We start from the raw sequence: 6,180 nt of genomic DNA, 5'->3' as shown, positions 1-6,180 counted from the left end.
ACTGTCTGTATTTTGAGGTTGACACACACACAGGATTCTCATGGATAAGGAGTAAAAGAAGAGTGTCAGATTTCCATTGGCATCTACGGCTGCACCGTGGCCAAGTCTTGGGTCTGTACCTTCAGTGCAGTCTCCATGACTTTGGACTCTCATCCTGCCCAGCATTGTCCTGCTGGGGGGAGCAGGAGCAGGGGCAGGGCCATGGAGGGCTCAGAGGAGGCTTTGAGCCTTGACCCTAAGCTGGGTGCTTGGTGTAAGTCAGGGGATAAGTCGTCCCTCTGGAGCCTGAGCTGCAGTATCCAGAAAGTCCTCAGAGCCAGGCTCAAGCAGCAGCCAGGAGGGGATACTCCATTTCTGGGCTCTCCTCTCAGGTGGGAGAGGCCAGATTGCTGCAGGAAGCAAGAGGAGGCTTTTGGGAACACAGCTGAGCCCTGAGAGGGCTCCTCCATCCAAACAAACTGACTTCTGGCCTTTGTATTGAGTTCTGGGCTTTGTCTTGGCTGCAGTGTCAGACCCGCACTTCTGACAGCCATGGGTAAGGCAGTCCCAATGTTAATAGGAGCAGGGATGGCACGATTTGACTCTGGGATGTTTCAGCATTTCCCTGCTCCCCACAGGCATGGCCGTGCTGGTGCAGGGCCCAGCAGCTGACTGTGTCAGCCTGGGACTCCAGGGTCTGCTGACAAACTGACCTCTTGTCCTCAAGGCTCCCCAGGGCTTCAGTCCTGGCCGGGTCCTTTGTGTCATCTCTTGTTTTCCTTGGAATTTAAACCCCAGGGCAAGGCTCACCACTGCCAGGGGGCTAGGTGGGATATTGGGCAGGAATTGTTCCCTGGCAGGGTGGGCAGACCCTGGCACAGGGTGCCCAGAGCAGCTGTGGCTGCCCCTGGATCCCTGGCAGTGCCCAAGGCCAGGCTGGACACTGGGGCTGGGAGCAGCCTGGGACAGTGGGAGGTGTCCTTGCCCATGGCAGGGGTGAGATGAGATGGGCTTTAAGGTCCTTTGCAACCCAAACCATTCCAGGATTCTGTGGTTTTTTTCAAAGCTCTTCAGGTATTTTTTTGTTTGCTGGTGTAAGGATGGTATTCCCTGGCTCAGGGACTATCAGGTGATGATTAGGTGCTGAAATAATTTAGGCCATGTAAGTATTTTCTGTAATAAAAAAGAAATAGGTGAGAATTTATTTTCTAGTCACACAAGGAGTCAATATTTAAAATGGATTTTCTGATTTTTCAGAGATTTATCAAAACTTCAATGAATTTGCTTCTCTTGCTCTTCTCCCTTCCCCCCTGTTTTTTCAAGAAATGAGCTGAAGCTTTTCAAACCAGCTCTAATAATAAAATTACTTAATAATTAGGTTCTGGTCAAGGATGAATATTGAAGTTCAAAGCAGCAAAACTGAAGAGTAGTTGACTTTAAGCTATGATTTTGCTTTTTGTGAGTAAGTTCCTTAATTCCTGAAGTCAGTCAAGAGCTGCAGCCATTCTAGAAGCTTTATAAATGCTGATCCTGAAAGATACTTATTGATAACCATGGCACAGATCTTTTTAATATCCTTGAGGGAACCATGCAGCAATTTCATATGCTAAAAGCACAATAAGTTGCTTGTTTTTTCTCAGCATTTTCCTGATGTATCAGTGATGAGCTGTCCATACTCACAGGCTGAACTTAAAAATTCATGAAATATGAATGGAGTTATTGTAATGTGCAACTAAATATGTTCCCAACTTTGAAGATAACACTGAGGAAAGTTACTTTTGTGCATTTGCTGTTCCCATAGTGGAGAAAAACATTAAGGCTGGGGATAAAGGGTTCACTCCGGGATGTTAAATACGTGCCTGGAGTATGTCAGAAATGGCTCAGAGAGAGCAGAGTGAGCCATCAACTTCGGAATATTGGCTTCTGAAAAGAATAAAATCTTTCTGTACAAGTTTAATTCCTTGCAGCAGCCCAGGCCTCCTAGTGATTTTGGTGAGCCTTGCAGGGAACAGATTCCACATGGAGAAAACTGCAGTGGGAATACCAGAGTTCATAGGCTTAAATTCATCTACCTGATGAACGTGGGGCTTCTCGGAGGTGGTTTTGGTGAGGTTCAATTCAAAATTGAGGTTGAATAAGCAGGAATTCTTGAGAGCCTGAGAGAAAAAAGGGAAGATGGAACTCCTGAGGACCACCTGAAGTCTGAAATGAAGGAAATAATCCAATCGTACTCACAGCACTCCAGCCAGAACTCTCAGACTTTGAGGAAACAGAATTGGCTTTAAACTGAACTTTTTCTGCGGGTTTTTGTTTGGATATTTGGTTTTTTTTTCTTTTGCAGATCACTGTTCTCATACAGGGATTTGCTTATGGAAAGGCTCATTTATGCAATTCAAAGAAATTTAGCCAAAAGACCCAAACTTTTTTTTTTTTTTTTCCCTTTGAGCTGGTGCTACAAGGCTGGAAATGTAACTGGGAGCACCCTGGGATCATCTGGGTGAGGACCGAGCTGGTGCTGAGGGAAGGCACCTTTGCCCTGGAGAACACCCAGCACTGGCAGAAGCTCCAGTGAGTAACAGAAACTATTTTTTCCTGCTTGTTTTACATCTCCCAGTTTGTGAAGACAGTCTGCCCCAGATCTGTCATGGTATCATGCTACCATCACACACTCCTGAAGCGATCAGGGGGTGATAGCTTCTGAAAATCAAGTTATTTTTGTATTTTTAATTCTTCTAACTGGCAGCTCGTGTTGGCTGTATTTTAAGGAGCAAAGACTTCAGCTAAAGCATTACTATGTCATTAACCAATCCATTGAATATTCATGATTTAGTGGATTTTTTTTCCCCACAGAAGCAGAGAAGTAATTATTTTGGCTAGCACTTGAAAAGTGTGTGTGTGCCGTTCACAGAACTCCACTGGAATGGGCAAAAATAGAATTTTTCTATTAGACATGCAAACTGATCTCCTCTGCCCGATACTGACACATATCCTTTAGTTCTTCTTCTCTATTTAGTAACAATATTTCAAGCTGTTTTTTTTCTTGGTAGGAATGTAATGAAAATGGAAAAAAAAGAGATTAAAGAAGGAAAAAACCTCCGAACTCTCCAGTGGATTCTGAGCTATGCCTTGCTTGAACCCTGATTTAGAAAGTGGAGTCTTGACAGACCTTTTCAAGCAACCATTTTGAATTTGCTGTTGAAATTTAGTTCAGTCTTCTGGGGCTGCAAAGCTCAAAGGAAATACGGGTGGGGAAGGTGCTGTCAAGCCTTGGAATGCCACAAAGAGTAACTTCTCTTGGTATCCTACAGCCATGTTCTGTTGGTGTCCATCTGCAGGGCAGGGTGACAGGAAAAGAGCCCCAAGTCACGCCTGGGGAAGTTTCATCACTGAGAGGGTGGTCAGGGCCTGGCACAGACCACGGCAGGGTGAACACCACCCCTGGAAGTGTTCAAAAACGTGGGTGAGACACTTGGGGCGGGGGGTTAGTGCTGAACAGGGTGGTGGGGCTGGGCTAGGTTGATGCTTGGACTGGATGACCTTGGAGGTCTTTCCCAAGCTCGGGGATTCTGTGATTCTCTGACTCAGTGGACTCTCTGATGTTTGTTGCTGTTATCTGAAGCATTCTGCTCTCCCTTGTGGCTGTAGGGGAGGTACAGAGGGATGTGTTTGTGGATAATTCTGCAGCTCTGGTGACACAGGTGGCACTTGGCTCCTTGGCAGTCCCAGAGAGCTGAGCCTTGTTCAGAACGTGCTGAGGGTGGCTCTCAGGACTCACTGAAGGGAATGTGATGCTTGGTGTGAATACTCTGGGATTTGCTTGGTCTCCTCAGGCCAGAAATGACTGGATTACAACTGAACGAAACTGAAATAACTTCTCCCAAGTGAAAGAAATGAAGGGAAAGCTGCTGCAGCTGAGAGCAGCACGGCAGAAGGGGCCTGTGGAACACGGAATGCTGCAAACCAGTTCAGGAAGGGGGATCAGCTTTTCCTCAGGCCGGTTCCCTTAGCAGCTCTGCAAAGGGAAGCACTGCCCAGCTGCCCCCGAGGCCAGCAGCAGGGCCAGCTCTCCAGGATGCAGGTGCAGCTGGGCTGGGGACAGTCCCAGGTGATGGAACAGTTGTCCCAGCACAGCTTCAAAGTCTGTTGCTTGCCGCTCCCCAGAATAAAAGAACAGCAGCAGCAGCAACAGAAATCTGGGGAGCTTTTAGAATCCTCCCAGACAGGGCAGGGGTGCTCTTGGCACAAGTGTATTATGACTTTTTAGCTCTCATATTATTTCCTACACAGAGATATTTTCCTTGGATTTTTTTGGACACCCTTATTTTCTCCTGCTGTGCTGTCCTCCCCAGGACCACACACTCACAGGTGCCAGGTGCCCTGTAGCCATCTGTCACCCTAAGGGGACTTGTGGCTTTCTCCCTCCTTCCTGTTTTATGGGGACTTAATTCTTCTCATTTCTTGGGGGAAGTGGTGGCAAAAATGCTCGCCTCGTCATTCTGCAAGGAGTTGCTTCAAATTCTTGCATTCTCTTTTTTAAGATCCTAAGATTTTTTTTTTTTTTTCCATTGGGATCATCTGTAACAGCCATGTGCCAAAAGCCTTTAAATCCAGCTTTTTCCAAACTGGTTTATAATTAAAATAGATCTTGCTGCTTCTGTGTAATGCACCAGCCTGACTTCAGTGGGAGCAGTGGTAATGAAAGACAACGGGAATGGGTCTTTACCCCAGACTGCTTCAGAATAAGCAGCAGGTATGTTTCTGTTTGCACAAATATTCCTGCTCCTGACAGTCAAGGCCATGTGGTTTCCCTTTTTGGTAAACTACTCTGCCAAGCTGGGGTGGTGTTTGTTTATTTATTTAATAAAAAGTGCTTTTATTTATAGAGAAGAAAAAAATCTCAGTTGTCAGCTTTGGAAACAAACCTTCTGTTTATCGTGCGCCAAAACACCCCTACAGAACCCCCAAACCAGCTCCCTGGTGCCTGCCAAAAGCTGGTTTTCAGCAATTTGTGAGGTATTTCTAGCTCGATGTCATGCAAATCGTTCACATTTTCACCCTTTTATAATGAACCTGAGTGTGGATGATGGACTGACCACAGTATTTTACCATCTGACTACGAGTTACGTGCCTGTCTCTTCTCCAGGTTTGTAGCAGGATCCTGGCTCGGAACATACAAGCCATAAGAGACTTCATGCGCAGCTAGTACTGAATTAAAACTCCAAATCATCCAAGGCAATTTTAGGGTTGTTTCCATGGCATTGATTTTTTCTTTTTTAATTATGGTTTGAAGGTGAGAGGGGTTATTCTTACCTTTTGAAAAGTTGCCTTGTAGGATACAATGGCTCAAGGTTGTTTGAATTTCTAATGCCTGATGGTGGCATCTTTCTGAAAAGCAGGGTTAACGGTGGCACACGGATAAAGCTCGGAAAACGGGGGTCACTGAGGTTGTTCGGTAGTGGTTGTGCCTTCATGAGAAGATTCAGCACTCTGGCATTAAAACGTTGGATGTGAATTGTACTTTATGATGTTTATCACTTTACCTCACGTCAGGGTTTGAGGTACAGGCGATCCTTGCTAACGACAGCCGTGACAGCTCTGAAGTCGTTCCCTGGCTCCGGCACGGAGGGTGTGGGGAGCCCGGGGAAGCAGGATGCTTCCTTTGTCATTCCGTGCCGGGGCAGGGAAAGCAAGGCTTCCGAGGGAGAGGACAAAGCTTCCATGGGGGAAAGCGGGGAGCACAGTCCGGGAGAGGGCCACGCACCGACCCGGGGGCTCAAACTTTCTGTGACACCGAGCAGCCGGAGAGCGTTACCGCGACCGGCCCCATCTCACCCGCTACAGCCCCACGCTCCCCATCCCCGCACGGCCCCGGCAGCCAGCGCTCCCCATCCCCGCACGGCCCCGGCAGCCCGCACCCCGCATGCCCCTCACGGCCAGGCACTCGGCAGCCCGCGCTCCCCATCCCTCAGACCGCCGGCGGCGATGCCCGGCCGCGCTGCCCGCTCGGCCCCGCCGCAGCCCCCGGGCCTCCGCGCCGGGCCGTGGCGGCGGCCGGGCCGCTCTCCGCAGGCGCGGGGGCTGTGCCGCAGCCGCCGGCCCTGCGCGGCCCCTGCGCGGGGCGGGGGCTCCGCCGCGGCCGCCGTGCCGCCCCCTCCCCGGGCGCCGTGAGGGGCGGGCGCCCCGCGCCCCCGCCCGCCCCCG

The sequence above is a fragment of the Chamaea fasciata genome, unplaced genomic scaffold (genome assembly GCF_029207755.1).
Source record: "Chamaea fasciata isolate MVZ Bird 193981 ecotype frontalis unplaced genomic scaffold, bChaFas1.0.hap1 SCAF_21, whole genome shotgun sequence".
Classification (NCBI taxonomy): Eukaryota; Metazoa; Chordata; class Aves; order Passeriformes; family Sylviidae; genus Chamaea; species Chamaea fasciata.
The sequence above is the reverse complement of the archived record's forward strand: the minus strand, read 5'-3'. Positions refer to the sequence as shown.